This window comes from Phoenix dactylifera, unplaced genomic scaffold, assembly GCF_009389715.1.
Source record: "Phoenix dactylifera cultivar Barhee BC4 unplaced genomic scaffold, palm_55x_up_171113_PBpolish2nd_filt_p 000046F, whole genome shotgun sequence".
NCBI lineage: Eukaryota > Viridiplantae > Streptophyta > Magnoliopsida > Arecales > Arecaceae > Phoenix > Phoenix dactylifera.
Genome location: NW_024067669.1, coordinates 1,198,886 through 1,215,144, shown reverse-complemented (window position 1 = coordinate 1,215,144; position 16,259 = coordinate 1,198,886). Strand labels below are relative to the sequence as shown.

Here is a 16,259-nt window from a genome sequence, read left to right as displayed (position 1 = left end):
GTTGGTAAAGACATGGAAAGGTCAAGATGTTCGAACTCGGATCTTCGCAGATATTTATCAAAACCATAACATTTAACCATCAAAAGTTTTAGTAAAATCAGAAGGGTTTTTTGCATAGATACCCTTCTAAATATCAGATTTTGCACGAATACCCTTTGAAAATTGGTATTTGCACGAATACCCAGCTGCCGAGACACCAGACCAATAGTGTAATAGAACGAGAGAGAATCCTGACGGGCCGAGGTTCCTTTGGATCCTGTGAACCTATGCTTGTTGCCATCCTTCGATGCTTGAACCCTACTCCCCTTATGATATTAATCCCATCATCAGATCAATTGATAGAGGTAAATCTAGATACAGCCAATTTGCAAATCCTATTGTATATTTTTGTTATATTCATGATAAAAAAACAAACCTTTGGTCATAGGACCAAATACATTTACTAATAAATACAGGATTATAAAGGCTATCACATTAATTAATGTATCTAAATTCTTTCCATCTACTAAAATTTTTTTACGTAAATACCCTTCTAAATATAGAAAATTGTATGAATATCCTTATAAAGTTACTATTTGCTTGTATACCCTTATAAGAATTTCTATTTGCACGTCTACCCATTAAGGGTATTTTGGTCATTTTAATTTAAAATCGTTAATTTTTTAACGGCGTTAGATAGCATGGGTATATATGCAAAAATAAGAATAAAAACAGATAGAATAGCAAAACAAGTATTTTACAAGGGTATACATGCAAATATCAATTTTGGAAGGGTATTCACGTAAAATCCAATATTTAGAAGGGTATCCATACAAAAAACCCAAATCAAAATTATCACTATTTTTTAAGACATTAGGTTAGAATATAATAATTAAAATATGTGTTTAAAATTGAAAAAAAAAGATTAGAAAATCTCCATCAATAATATATCAGTTTAAACCAGCTGCGGTTATTAAGGGTTGAAATTTCAAAAACATAAAACATCATATTGTTGTGAACCTAATACCGATACAAACCAAGAGTTACAATGCCCCATGCTTCAAACAAAGTTTTCCAAAGGGATAGCGCTAGAAGCAAGAGGCTTTGTGGTTCTCCATGTTAATATCCTACAAAGCCGTATGCTCATGGGCTCCATCTTGCCCAGCTAACCCATCAAAAATGGCAGGCTATGTCGGAGACCAAGGTTTACCATCTTCGTATCAGACCCTATATCGGTACCATCTATTACAATATTGATATATGGTATGGTATGAAATGGCGAAGCGTACTGAGTGTCGACAACAAATTTTGTTAGAGGCCATTGTTCTCATATGCTACGTTCCTCATGGTGTCTGTTTTCCAAAAATCGCACGGACTAGCCAATAAGATCTAAACGAGGGCGGATGCTCAATTTAAAGTATAGCAATATATCGCACTTGTAAAGATTGTCATGGTTTTTTCATAAAAAGAAATGTACCTTTATTCCACCCTATTCCAATATTTAGAAAGGTACTTAGGATAGAAAATATTTCAAGAGATGTCGATCGGGATGCTGGGATGGTAGTGGGGCGATTCTATCTAGACGCATGGATCTAAATTATTTTTAGATAAAAAAAAGGCTTGTGTCTATATTTTTTTAATTCAATTCGGTATATATACATATATAAAAGTCATGTATTGATTCTCACCATTAAAGTTCTTCTTTTTTTGCTGAAACCATTAAAGTTTTTCTCGCCGAATCTGTAAAGATCTGCTTAATGAAAGAGAAGATATTTAGTTTCCTTATTTACACGTTGGACGACTTGTCTCCTGTTTGGAAATGACAGCCTTGTAATTAATTGTCTTCTTTAATTTGATTCATTATATATATATCTGTAGCAACTTTTTATTAAAAAAATATATTTACTGATTTCTAATATAATTTTTTTAAGAAAAATGAACTTTTATCTACCTTATTTTTTATATATTAAAAATAAATACTTAAGATAGAAAATGTTCTTAAGATATGCTGATCAAGATGCTGGAACGATGGTGAAGCAATCTTATTTAGACACATAGACTTAGGTTCTTGCACCGGTCCTTTATTTGATTGAAAAAAAGTTATCATATTTTTTAATTTAATTCAGTGCGCACATATTATATATATATTTACTGAGATTGATTATGAAAGGTTTTCTCACCAAGTTTTTGAGGATATGCTCAATTAGAGAGAGGATATTGAGTTTCCTTACCTACACCTTGGACGGCCTGTCTCTTGTTTTATGGGAAATGACAGCCTTGTGATTGATTGCCTTGTTTAATTCGATTCATTATATGTATCTGTCACAACCTCTTTAAAAAATATATATATATATATACTGATTCCCACCATGAAAGATTTTGTCACCATAACTAAAGAGAAGATATTTAGTTTCCATATGGTTTAAAAGTCCTTGTTTGATTGGCCAAAAAAAGCAGCCTTATAATTGTCTTCCAATTCCATTCGGCATCGATATATAGCAACCTTTTTAAAGAAAATATATTTAGTAACTCCCACCCAAAATAATTTCCATAATGGCTTTTAAAAGCCTCGGTGTTACCTCCCGTTTGATAGTGTAAAGGTAGCCTTGTGATTATCTTCTTCAATTCCCTTGGGTACGTTCGCCATGAAGACCATGCGTTTGGCTTTGGTTTTCTTCGTCCTTGCAGGACTCTTTGCTCAGAATCAATGTAAGTATTAGGTTACTCTGTTCGTTTGCCTTCCTCCCTCTCTTCCGCTATCTATGTCTGTTGCTGGAAATTGGACCCGGGGGCTGCCGCGAACTAAGAGGGGAGGAGCTCCGCTGCCGGGACGGTGGATGACGGTGCGTCGACTGGTGGTGTCCTCTCGGAGAGTCCTACAAAAAAGCCGGTGGCCGGCCTTTCCGGCGCCGGCCCTCCGAAGCTTAAGTCAGAGGAGGCTAATATGTGGAGGGAGTAAAGGAGGAGGAATGTTTGTTCTTTTTTGTGTATATTTGTGTCCGTTCTGTGTCGTCCCTTCCCTCCTTTCCCCAGGTTCCCTTTTATAGGAAGATATTATGTTACCTGGGAGGTGACAGGGGGATTTGTCCTCTTTTGTAATAATTAGGCACGATTTTGCTCATTAATGGCGTAGTGGAGAATAAGGCTGGATCAGACCGGAGTCAGGGAGTTGTCGCGGTTGATCGGACCCATTGGGGTGGTTGAACCGCCGGCCGTGGTGGGCCTGGGGTTCGTAGATGGTAAGTGCATTAATTGCTGAGTGAACCGGCGGTCAGGGAGAGCCATACGCTTTGATGGTTCAGTGATCCGGAGATAATCTTGAGCCGTGTTCATTTAATGACTGAGTGCATCAGAGGCCTGAGGGGGTCTCATGCATTGATGATAGGCCGTGCCGAATACCTGCGGAGATCTCGTGCCTTGATGGCTTAGGGATGGTGGCAGGTTGTAGTGGAGTCATGTATTTAGTTGTCAGATCCTTTAAAGGGTTAGACAGAAATTGGGTATTCGGCTTAGGCATGGGCATGGCACGGGTGCCGAGCCGAGCTGGTCGCCTAGCGGAGTGTCCTGTGGCGGGATTGCTTCTGGTCGGCGCTCTTTGGTCGGGCGCCTCTCTGGTCGGCGCTCTTTGGTTGGGCGCCTCTCTGGTCGGCGCTCTTTGGTCGGGCGCTTCTGAGATGGCATGACTTGGGTTTTCCCCCAACAGTGTCTATCTCTTTTCGTGAGAAAAGATGAAGAAGACTGGCAACACTGAAAGAAAATTGTACCTTAACCAGTATTCATTCATTAAAAACACAGTTATGATTTTTTTGGTGTAGAAAAAGCTAAATCCTGTTCTTGCAACTTGTATTTCTTTACTAGTTTTAAATCTTTGTATCATAATATTTGATCGTCAATTTTAAATTATGGCCAAACTAGGCTAATATATTTTCTAACCTTGAACGTCTTTTGGATAGGTCAAGGCCCAGAGCCGTGCTATATTGACGTTTGCATTTCTGGGCGTCCCTGCTACTGCTGCCCAGCCCATGGACGCGGGTCACGTTGTTATAATACGCGAGCGGAATGCGTGGCCGACTGCAACCCCCCTGCAGGAAACCTTTACCAGACTCCATGAGTTCAAGATTCGAAATATGCACTTGTCCTCATGAATAATGATCCATGTGTGCTGTAATTGCTTCACATGCCTTTTTAGAAAGTAATAATAATCCAGTTATGTGATATATTATCAGAAATGGCTGTCTATCTGTACGTGATATAATCCATAACATCACCCAACAAAACTAGCCAGAAAATATTATTTATGATTAAGGGCTCGTTCGGTTCGCAGGAAAAGGAGGGGGGAAAGTGTGGTCAACGGAAAAGTAATGAAATGCCTCTTGTTTGGTTGGAGTTTTCAAAGGAGAGAGATAGAAAAATTGTATTCTCATAGGAATATGATTCCCACATTTCATAGGAAAGTCTTTCCCGTGAGAAACATGGGAAAGTTACTTTCCCATGAGGTGGGAATCACTCCTTTTTTATTTTTTTCCAAAAAGAACCTATTTTCAAAGGAGAGAGATAGAAAAGTTGTATTCCCATGGGAATATGATTCCCACATTTCATGGAAAAGTCTTTCCCATGAGAAACATGGGAAAGTTACTTTCCCATGAGGTGGGAATCACTCCTTTTTTATTTTTTTCCAAAAAGACCCTTCAGAATTAAAGAAGCATTAAAGAGGCATTAAAAACCTATTTTTTATTAAGGGCATAATAGGAATTATACATAACTTTCCTAAGAAAGTGGATGGTCAACCAAACATAAGCACTTTGGAAATTTGTCACTTTCCCATGGTTAACCAAACATGCCAAAAGTACTTTCCTAGGTATCCTCTTCCTAGGAATCTGATTTCCAGGAATTATATTCCTAGGAGGAAAAATACTTCCCGCGAACCAAACGAGCCCTAAGATGATAGCACAGTTGGAATGGGGCTAAGATTTCACCGAAGTGGCTCAGGTTCAAAACGCGTGAGCGTCGATTAAATGCGGGGCCGGATGCCTAATCCTATTACTAAAATGTCCCTCCCTCCTCTATTACTAAACTTATTACAATAATATATATATATATATATATATAATGGTGTATGGATATATTATACAGTAAAAAAATTAAAAAATAATAAATTTTGGAGTGCACTAGATAGATCTCTTTCATCCGCAAAATATTTTTAAAATAGTTGATCACATATGAAGCCACTCAATCTGCTGTTCCATTAGTCTATATATATATATATATATATTTGCCTATGAGATGAGCCCATGGATCTTAGCCGAAATGTCACCCTACTTTAGTACTAAGCTCTCATTCCTAGCATTAGTGGTGGATATAAAAAATAGTCAAAAATAGGTAAAACTTGTGGGTGGGTCCCATTTCTTTTTCTAAGGGGTCAAGAAAGGGCCCAGCGTGGGCAAGCATCCAACTGAAATACTTATATCGCATAAACGGATACAGGGACCAAAAAAGATTCCTTCTCATCCCTCGTCTCGGAGACGACACGCGGCAGTGATCCATAGCTTGGAGATCACCATCTCTTCCCCAGGCTGAAACCGGTTTTGGTTGTGCATCCGGATGATATTAGTTAGAAGCAAAAATTCATACGCATCCTTATCTTAACAGAAATCGATGTAAATTAAATATAAAAGATTTTTAACATCCCATTGAATTAGATCAGCTGTTTGTTAATCTTTTGTCATTGTTTATTCTAACTTCAGTACTATCTCTATTGAGCAAAATCTTTATGAAGTGAGGAATCTAAATGGGACATGACTCTTACCAAGCTCCCAACCATGGATAGTGTAACCCTTATTGACAGCGTAGTGAATAAAAGATGCAGCGTTGGTGGAGTTCCAGGGTCCTCCTAAAGAACCACCCGGCAAATGAACCCTTCCATTAAGGGCATTCAGCCCAAAAATGATTACAGCTCTGAAGCAAGAATGCATCGGATTAGACAGAATTTATGAAGAGAGCAATGAGAAATGCAGGATACGCCTACCACGAAAGCATTCATTATGAAAGCATACTATCCTAACAGAATTTTTCTAGTGGGATCAAGGGAAAAACTAGTCCATGAGGCATTTATAGGAAGTTTAAATAATCAAAGTACCCGGCTTTTTTGAAGAAACCATTGAGTTCATCCCATCTATGCATGGGTAGGCAGCCTTGAGAAAAACCAAACATCTCAGATTTTTTCTTAACAAAAGGAGTACATGGCTGTTGAGGATCCACGCCATATATGACCTTATCTTGCAAGGAGCCCCCAATGCGGAGTTTCAATGGAGAAAATTCTGAAAGGTCACTGTTGGGGGAAAAACCCCAAGTCATACCGCCACGGAGGCGCTCGACTAAAGAGCGCCGACCGAAAAGGCGCTCGGCCAAAGGGCACCGACCAGAAGGCGCTCGACTAAGGAGCGCCGACCAGAGAGAGCGCCAAGAAGAGGCGCCCAACCAAAATAACCAAGTAAAGCTACTCGGCTAGAAGAGCCGACCAGAGGACGCCGACCAGAGAAGCGCTCGAACTAGAAAGCGCCGACCAGAGACAGCGCCAAATAGAGGCGCTCGGCTAGAAGGTGCTCGCCCAAAGGGCGCCGACCCCGCCACAGGGCGCCCTATTGGGCGACCAGCTCGGCTCGGCACCCCTGCCGAGCCCACGCCTCAACCAAATGTTCAACCTGCCGCCATCTCCAAGCCATCAAGGCATAAGATCTTCGCGGGTATTCGGCACGACATGTCATTAATGCACGAGGCCTCCTCAAGTCTCCGATGCACTCAGTCATTTAATGAACGCGGCTCAAGACGATCTCCGGATCACTGAACCATTAGAGCGTATGGCTCTTCCTGACCGCCGGTTCATTCAGTAATAAATGCACTTACCATCCACGAACCCCAGGCCCACTACGGCTGACGGTTCAACCACTCCAACGGGTCCGATCGACCGTGACAACTCCCTGGTTCCGGTCTGATTCGGTCCCGTTCTCCACTACGCCATTAATGGGCCAAATCGTGCCCAATTATGACGGAAAGGGACAAATTCCCCGTCACCTCCCAGGTAACACAAAATCCCACTATAAAAGGGAACCTGGGGGGAATGAGAAGGGGGACGGAAGGACCGAAAAACCCCGAAAGAGGGACCGAAAAAGAGGAGAGAAGATAGAAGTAAACAGCACAGACACCATTGATGACATCAATCTCCTTCACCTTATCCACATATTGACACTGTCTTCTCCACATACTCTCTCCCCCGCTCTCTCCACATATCTGCCCCCTCTGATTTAAGCATCGGAGGGCCGGCGCCGGGGAGCCCGGCCACCGATTTTCTTGCAGGACCTGCGCCCCCCAGGAGGACACCACCCCGCCGGCGCACCGTCGACCACCGCTTCTGAGGCGGAGCTCCACCCCTTTCGGAGGACGTCAGCAGCCGGCGCGCGGTTGCCCACCGTCCTTGCGGCGGAGCCCCTCCTTCCCCGGCTTCGCGGCGGCCCCCGGGTCCAATTTCCAGCAACAGTTGGCGCTAGAGGAAGGGACTCCGAGCAGAGGAGCGTCTTCAGTCGCCTCGGCGCAGGGACGCACTTGGTACCAGGCACCCATTTACTTAATGTCTTTACATTATTTCATTCTTGGATTTCTCTCTGCCGACGTCCTCGAGGAACGGACTCCGAGCAGAGGAGCGTCTTCAGTCGCCTCGGCGCAGGGACGCACTTGGTACCAGGTACCCATTTACTTAATGTCTTTACATTATTTCATTCTTGGATTTCTCTCTGCCAACGTCCTCGAGGAACGGACTCCGAGCAGAGGAGCGTCTTCAGTCGCCTCGGCGCAGGGACGCACTTGGTACCAGGTACCCATTTACTTAATGTCTTTACATTATTTCATTCTTGGATTTCTCTCTGCCAACGTCCTCGAGGAACGGACTCCGAGCAGAGGAGCGTCTTCAGTCGCCTCGGCGCAGGGACGCACTTGGTACCAGGTACCCATTTACTTAATGTCTTTACATTATTTCATTCTTGGATTTCTCTCTGCCAACGTCCTCGAGGAACGGACTCCGAGCAGAGGAGCGTCTTCAGTCGCCTCGGCGCAGGGACGCACTTGGTACCAGGTACCCATTTACTTAATGTCTTTACATTATTTCATTCTTGGATTTCTCTCTGCCAACGTCCTCGAGAAACGGACTCCGAGCAGAGGAGCGTCTTCAGTCGCCTCGGCGCAGGGACGCACTTGGTACCAGGTACCCATTTACTTAATGTCTTTACATTATTTCATTCTTGGATTTCTCTCTGCCGACGTCCTCGAGAAACGGACTCCGAGCAGAGGAGCGTCTTCAGTCGCCTCGGCGCATGGACGCACACGGTACAAGGTACCCATTTGTGCTTCTACATTAATGTTTTTACGTTATCTATTGTCCTCGGATCTCTGCTGACGTCCTCAAAGAATGGACTCCGAGCAGAAGAGCATTTTCAATCGCCTCGGCGAAAGAATGCTCACGACACTAAACTATTATACTATGGTGAATCCTTGTCACGAGCTGACAAGTATTCAACCCAATTGTTGGGAAAAAATTCGGTCCGCCCCGATAACTCGAGGCTCGGACCCAAAGTTCACTAACTTCGCTAAAATTTTAAGTCCTAGAGACCGCCTTAGGGCTCGGTCGAATCCTGGACTAAGCTCGGAAAGACTCTCCGAGCCCAAATTCCTCTTAGCATAAGCGTTATGCCGGTGGTCGAAGGACCGAGCAGCGGAGCTCGGCAAGCCAAACCTAAAACCCTGTGGTGGGAAAAAGCTGAGGCCCTAGAGCCCATATCCTCGGAACCTAAAACGGACCCGAGCAGAGAAACTTGGACTACAATAGACAAGTTTCCAAAAAAGTATATTCATTTCAAAAGGCCCGTAGGCAAAGTACAAAAATTCGGGTTTGGCCCTTACAAGTATGGGGGGCCATCCCGACTTAAACCAAACAAAGCAAAAATTACACTAAGATTCGAGCTCGACCACTTCGGCTTCGGCGGTGCCAGGAGTGGTTGGCTCAGCAGCCGGGACCTCTTCGGTGGCCTCGGCAGCGATAGGAGTAGCCTCGGAGGCGACCTCGGTCACTTCGGGGACGGCTACGGCCGCCTCGGTCCCCGGAGTTTCTGCCTCCGCAGCCGGCCTCTCGACCCCTGCTCCCGGTTGGAGCAGGTTCACGTCAAAATCCGGGAGGAGCCGCCGCAGTTGGTTGCGGAAATCCCGGAAGCCTTGGATCAGCCCATTCACGCCCTCCTCTTCTAGGAGGTCGCGAAACTCCTCCGACTCGCGGAAGAGCCTCACCGCGTTCTGGGCCTGCTCTCGAGCCTCGAGCTCCCGGGCCTCATGATAGGTGGCCTTCCGCTCGAGGTCCCTTAGCCCCCGCTCGAGCTCTAAGTGGCGAGCGCGGGCACTCTCCACCTCCTGCCCGCGGGAGGCCGCGGGAGGCCACCTCCCGTAATCACACTTCTCCGGCGGCCACCAATCCAGCGTAGCGCAAACGAAGTCATCGTCAGTGACCGCAATGGCAGTTGTCCCATCGACGACGGCGGTCCCCTTGCTGGCCCCAGCAGGCGGAGAAGCCCCAACAGCGTCCACTGCGACGAAGCTGGAGAGCCATAGAAATGCCCAGAAGCAGAAGCCCAGGAGCCGCAGAAGAGCTCCACCCATCTCCTAGAGGCCTCCAGGTGGGGGCCAGCCCAGCTTAAGTCCATCAACGGGCCTCCCCAGCTTTCTCCGCGTGAGCAGGAGACCCTCGATACCATCCGCAGCCTTAGGGACGGGATTTTGCTGAACGGCCTCATTAGCGAGGACGCTCTGGTGAACGTGGGCCTGAGCTCGGCACGTCCTCAGGGTAAGGATAGTTAAACAGCTTTTTATTTCCTTGTTGTTCTAATGTTCTAATTTTGTTCATCTTTGCAGACATCGCAAAGATGGTGACGAAAAGCGAAGTCCTCTACGCCCGCTTCCAGAAGAGGGCAGCCGAGCTCTCGGGCGAGCCTACCGAGCCGAGGAAGAAGCAAAAGGTCTCGGCGACCTCGACTCCCTCGGCGGCAGCAGTGGCCGAGGCGGGTCCTTCCCGCCCCGTGCATCCCGAGGCGGGCCCTTCTCGCCCCGCTTACTCCGGGGCGGGTCCTTCTCAGCCCGCGCGCCCCGAAGCTGGTCAGAGGGAGGGCGCGGATTCCGGGGGCTCGGGCTCCAGGGCAGCCTCGGTGGTGCCCCCATGCCCGGCGCTCATGCAAAGTCCTGGTCGGCGGGACGCTTCAGTCGCCGACCAGGGGAGGAGTTCCGCGGGTCCCGTGCTTGCACGCCCCGCCATAGTTGTGCGGCGGTCAGATCGGCCGCTCGTCCGACCCCAGCCCCCTAGCTCCGAGCCGGGGAGCAGTCAGGGAGCCTCGGGGTCGGTTCTACCTAGGCCAGCCGATGCTGGCCTTCCGGGTCCATCAAGCTCGGAGGAACGGGTGCCCTTTGCGCCCACCTGGTCGGTGTTCGAGGGCGATTCAGTTCTCGAGAGCCCTCGAGAGCCCTCGAGTAGCGCGCGAAGTATTTCGGCTCGCGCAGCTCCCGGCCGACCGGGCCATGATGCAGTCTATTGCTGAAAATTGGACCCGGGGGCCGCCGCGAAGCCGGGGAAGGAGGAGCTCCGCTGCTACAGGGGGCGGACGGCGGTGCGCCGGCCGGCCGCGTCCTCCACTGGCGGGGCGCCGGACCTGCAGAAAAAACCGGTGGCCGGGCTCCCCGGCGCCGGCCCTCCGATGCTTAAGTCAGAGGGGGCAAGTATGTGGAGAGAGCGGGAGGAGAGAGAGAGTGTATGCACAGAATATTTTTGTTAAGATGAAGTAAAGATGGAAAGCTTTGATGTTATCAATGGTGTCTGTGCTATTTACTTCAAGCGTTCCTCCCCCCTATCTTTCCTCCCAGGTTCCCCTTTTATAGTGGGGTTTTGGTTACCTGGGAGGTGACAGGGGAGTTTGTCCCTTTTCATAATAATTGGGCACGATTTGGCCCATTAATGGCGTAGTGGAAGATAAGGCCGGATCAGACCGGGGTCAGGGAGCTGTCACGGTCGATCGGACCTGTTGGAGTTGTTGAACCGCCGGCCGTAGTGGGCCTGGGGTTCGTGGATGGTAAGTGCATTAATTGCTGAATGAACCGGTGGTCAGGAAGAGCCATACGCTCTAATGGTTCAGCGATCCGGAGATCGTCTTGAGCCGTGTTCATTAAATGACTGGGTGCATCGGAGACTTGAAGGGGTCTCGTGCATTAATGACGAGTCGTGCCGAACGCCTGCGGAGATCTCAAGCTTTGATGGCTCAAAGATGGCGGCAGGCGGCAAGTTGTAGTGGAGTTGTCAAATCCCTTGGGCTTGGAGAATTAAATGTTTAAGGCACCGGCTCGGCGGAGATGCCGAGCCGAGCTGATCGCCCAATGGGGCGCCTTGTGGCAGGGTTTCTTTCAAGTATCCTTGGTCGGCGTCTTTTGAGCGGGTACCTCCTAATCGAGCGCCTCTATTTGGCGTTGTCTCTGGTCGGCGTCCTCTGGTCGGCTCTTTCTAGTCGAGCAGCCATACTTGGGCATTTTGTTGGGCGCCTTTTATTGGTGCTCTCTGGTCGGCGCTTCTTTGGCCGAGCGCCTTCCTGGTCGGCACTTTCTAGCCGAGCAGCCTTCGGGTCGGCGCCTTCTGGCCGAGCGCTTTCCCGGCTAGCGCCCTTTGGCCGTGCGCCTCCGCAACAGTATAACTTGGGGTTTTTCCCCCAACACTACCCTCCGACTTTCGAGTTCCAGTTGGCTACCAGCTGGAGCGCGGGAAGTAGCCTTGTTGGGTCATTTCGGTTTCCAAAAAATTAATAATTTATTGCGCGCTTTGAATTATCGGAAGCTTCGAGGTGCCTTTAATAGGCGGCGTCTCTTGTTTTCCGAAAAAGCCTCATTATTGGGACGCTTTTTGCGAAGCGTCCTCGCGTCGTGGGCTCATGATGGGGCCGCACGATCTTCGATTGCGGACGCCTTTCCGCACGATCCGATGGGGCGCTTCTGTGTTCGAAGTGTTAGCCTTAAATAAATGCGTCGTTCTGTCTCTCAGACCGACGCGTGTCGCCACCTCAACAGGATACAGCATTTTCTGTTGATCCGGGCCGTTGGGGAGGTCTATTTAAACCCTCCCCGGCCTTCCGTCCTCTTTCTATTGCTTCCTGCTTCTAGCTTTTGTTCTTCGTCTTCCTGAGACCGAAGCCCCTTTTTTCCGGCATCTTCCCCAGGTTGTCCTTTTTTCTTCTTTTTTAATCCCTTTCTTCTTCTACAATGGGTTCTATTCCTAGCGAGGTTGTATCCACCATGAGTGTTCTGGAGGTAGAGATGGCCGAAGAGTGGTTCTTCCCTCTTCGCGGGTTCCGTTTGGAACCTGCCAGGCGAAGGGATCGGGTAACCGATCCTCCGGTAGGCCGGATCGGAGTGCACTCGGAGTCACTCTGGGCCGGCCTCCGATTCCCTCTCCATAGTTTCGTGAATGAGTTGCTGGCGGTATGCCAGTTGGTTCCGGCGCAACTCACTCCGAACGCTTGGAGGACAGTGATGGGCTTCCTGTCACTGTGTTTACTGCAGGGGATCCCTACCTCTGTTAACGTCTTCCGGCGACTCTTCATTTTTAAGTCGAGTCCGGGAGACGGAGAGTGGCTCTACATCGCCCTCCGGGCGGGTCGACCAGTCTTCCATGGTGCCCCCTCGTCCATTCATGGCTGGAAGGAGAAATTCTTCTTCCTGGGCTCTGAACGGTCCTGAGGGTTTGACCCCAGGTGGAGGCCGGCCCAGCTTAAGTCCATCAACAAGCCCCCCCAGCTTACTCCACGTGAGGAGGGGATCCTCGACGCCATCCGCAGCCTCGGGGACGGGATTTTGCTGAACGGCCTCATTAGCGAGGACGCTTTGGTGAACGTGGGGCTGAACTCGGCACGTCCTCAGGGTAAGGATAGTTACAGCGATTTTTTATTTCCTTATTGTTCTAATGTTCTAATTTTGTTCATCTTTGCAGACATCGCAAAAATGGTGACAAAAAGCGAAGTCCTCTACGCCCGCTTCCAAAAGAGGGCAGCCGAGCTCTCGGGGGAGCCCACTGAGCCGAGGAAGAAGCAAAAGACCTCGGCAGCCTTGACTCCCTCGGCAGCGGTGGTGACCGAGGCGGGTCCTTCCCGCCCTGCGCATCCCGAGGCGGGCCCTTCTCAGCCCGCGCGCCCCGAAGCTGATCGAAGGGAGGGCGCGGGTTCCGGGGGCTCGGGCTCCAGGGCAGCCTCGGCGGTGCCCCCATGCCCGGCGCCCTTGGCGCAGAGTCCTGGTCGGCGGGACGCTCCAGTCGCCGACCAGGGGAGAAGTCCCGCGGGTGCCGTGCTTGCACGCCCCGCGATTGTTGTGCGGCGGGTGGATCGGCCGCTTGCCCGACCCCAACCCCTTGGCTCCCAGCCGGGGAGCAGTCAAGGAGCCCCGGGGTCGGCTCCACCTAGGCCAGATGACGCTGGCCTCCCGGGCCCATTGAGCTCGGAAGAACGGGTGCCCTTCGCACCCACCTGGTCGGTGTTCGAGGGTGATTCAGCCCTCGAAAACCCTCGAGTAGCGCGCGAGGTATTTCGGCTCGCGCTGCTCCCGGCCGACCAGGCCATGATGCGGTCCATGAGCTATAATGTTTTCATGGACGCTACCAGCTGTAACGCCATCCGGGTAAGTCAAATTTCCTATTTATGTGATCTGCGTAGATTCTTTACTAGCGGTGTCTTATCTCTTTTCGTCTCTTTCGCAGCATTTGCACGAGACGGAGATGCTGATGCACCTGATCCAAGAATACCGGGAGCGGGCCCGGAGGTGCCAGCACAGCTATGACGAGGCTCAGGCGAAGTACCTAGCCGCCGAGGCGAAGTACCAGGCCGCCGAGGCCGATCGTCAGGTGCTCCAAGAAAAAGTTGGAGCATCGGAGGAGGGAGTTCGAGCTCTAACCGCAGAGCTCGAGGAGGAGAAGGGCGCGCATGCTTTGACACGGTCCGAGCTGCGCGCCGCAGAAAGCCGCCTGGCCAAGGCCGAGCAGGCGCTGGCCGCCCGCGGGCAGGAGGTAGAAAGTGCCCGCGGCCGCCATCTAGAGCTCGAGCGGGAGCTCAGGGACCTTGAGCGGAAAGCCTCCTATCACGAGGCTCGGGAGCTCGAGGCTCGGGAGAATGCCCAAAACGCGGTGAGGCTCTTCCGTGAATCGGAAGAGTTTCGCGACCTCCTAGCAGAGGAGGGCGTAAACGGGCTAATCCAGGGCTTCCGGGATTTCCGCAATCAACTGCGGTGGCTCCTCCCGGATTTTGACGTGAACCTGCTCCAACCGGGAGCAGGGGTCGAGAGGCCGGAGGCGGAGGTGGAGGCAGAACCTCCGGAGGCGGAGGCAGAAACTCCGGAGGTGGAGGCAGAACCTCCGGCGGCCGAAGCCGTCCCCGAAGCTGCTCCTGCTGCTGCCGAGGCTATCGAAGCCCCGACTGCCGAGCCTACCCCTCCTGGTGTGGCCGAAGCCGAAATAGTTGAGCTCGAGTCCTAGTGTAATTTTTGCTTCTTTTTGTTTAAGTCGGGACGGCTCCCTATACTTGTAAGGTCCGAGCCCGAACCATTGTACTTAGCCTACGGGCTCTTTTCTGAAATGAATATTTTTTCTAAAAATTCATCTATCGTAGCCTAAGTCTCTCTGCTCGGATCCGCTTTGGGTTCCGAGGATAGGGGCTCTTAAAGTCTCAACTTCTTACTCGCCACAGGGTTTGGGTTCAGCTTGCCTAGTTCTACTGCTCGGTCCTTCGACCATTAGCATAGCGATACTTCGCAAAGGATTTGAGCTCGAAAAGTCTTTCCGAGCTTAGTCCAAAATTCGACCGAGCCCTAAGGCGGTCTCTAGGACTTGAAGATTTTAGTGAATCTTGGGTCCGAGCCTCGAGTTATCGGGGCGGACCGAGTGTTCTCCAAGCAATTGGGCTGAATACTTGTCAGCTCGTGACAAGGATTCAGCAGTTTAATAGTTTGGTGCCGTGAGCACTCTTTCGCCGAGGCGATCGAAAATGCTCTTCTGCTCGGGGTCCATTCTTTGGGGACGTCGGCAGAGATCCGAGGGCAATAGATAGCGCAAAAAACATTATTGTTAAAGCATAATCGGGTACCTTGTACCATATGCGTCAATGCGCCGAGGCGACTGAAGACGCTCCTCTGCTCGGACTCCGCTCTTTGGGGACGTCAGCAGAGAAATTCAAGAATGAAATAATGTGAGGACATTAAATAAACGGGTACCTGGTACCATGTGCGTCGATGCGCCGAGGCGACTGAAGACGCTCCTCTGCTCGGACTCCGCTCTTTGGAGACGTCAGCAGAGAAATTCAAGAATGAAATAATGTGAAGACATTAAATAAACGGGTACCTGGTACCATGTGCGTCGATGCGCCGAGGCGACTGAAGACGCTCCTCTGCTCGGACTCCGCTCTTTGGAGACGTCAGCAGAGAAATTCAAGAATGAAATAATGTGAAGACATTAGATAAACGGGTACCTGGTACCATGTGCGTCGATGCGCCGAGGCGACTGAAGACGCTCCTCTGCTCGGACTCCGCTCTTTGGAGACGTCGGCAGAGAGATTCAAGAATGAGCAAGCCAAGCTTGTGTTGAAGTCGGTGGAGAACGAGCCAAGCTCATTTGGTCGAAGACCACATCCCAACGTGTTGGGGCATCCCGGTAACCGGGGCGTCCCGACGTCTCGGGGCATCCTGACCGTGGTCAGGGTAGGCGAACGAGCCGAGCTCGTCTGGTCAGAGAGGACCGCAACTCATAGCCGGGGACGCACGAGCCGAGCTCGACGGTGGAAGCCGATGGAGAACGAGCCGAGCTCGTCTGGTCACCTAAGACCGGACCCCGACGTCTCGGGCCATCCCGACGTATCGGGGCATCCCGACGTCTCGGGGCATCCTGACCAGGGTCACTTTGGGCCGTGGTCAGGGTAGGCGAACGAGCCGAGCTCGTCTGGTCAGAGAGGACCGCAACTCATAGCCGGGGACGCACGAGCCGAGCTCGACGGTGGAAGCCGATGGAGAACGAGCCGAGCTCGTCTGGTCAGAGAGGACCGCAACTCATCTCGACGTCTCGAGCATCCCTTTAGCCGGGGCATCCCGACGTCTCGGGGCATCCCGATAACCGGGGCATCCCGACGTCTCGGGGCATCCTGACCGTGGTCAGGGTAGGCGAACGAGCCGAGCTTCGTCTG

At 50.2% G+C, this 16,259-nt stretch overlaps 1 protein-coding gene and 1 long non-coding RNA gene across 4 annotated transcripts in view; one reads left to right on the top strand and one right to left on the bottom strand.

Moving 5' to 3' along the window:
- The window catches only part of LOC120104595 (heparanase-like protein 3), a 99,523-nt gene that overhangs the window by 27,564 nt on the left and 55,700 nt on the right, over positions 1 to 16,259 (top strand). The gene's annotated exons all lie outside the window — the stretch shown is intronic.
- LOC120104597 lies at positions 5,642 to 6,316 on the bottom strand. The gene is made up of 2 exons (XR_005506982.1): positions 6,116 to 6,316; positions 5,642 to 5,934 (listed from the first exon to the last, which is right to left on the bottom strand). It is a non-coding gene; the product is annotated as an uncharacterized LOC120104597 (long non-coding RNA).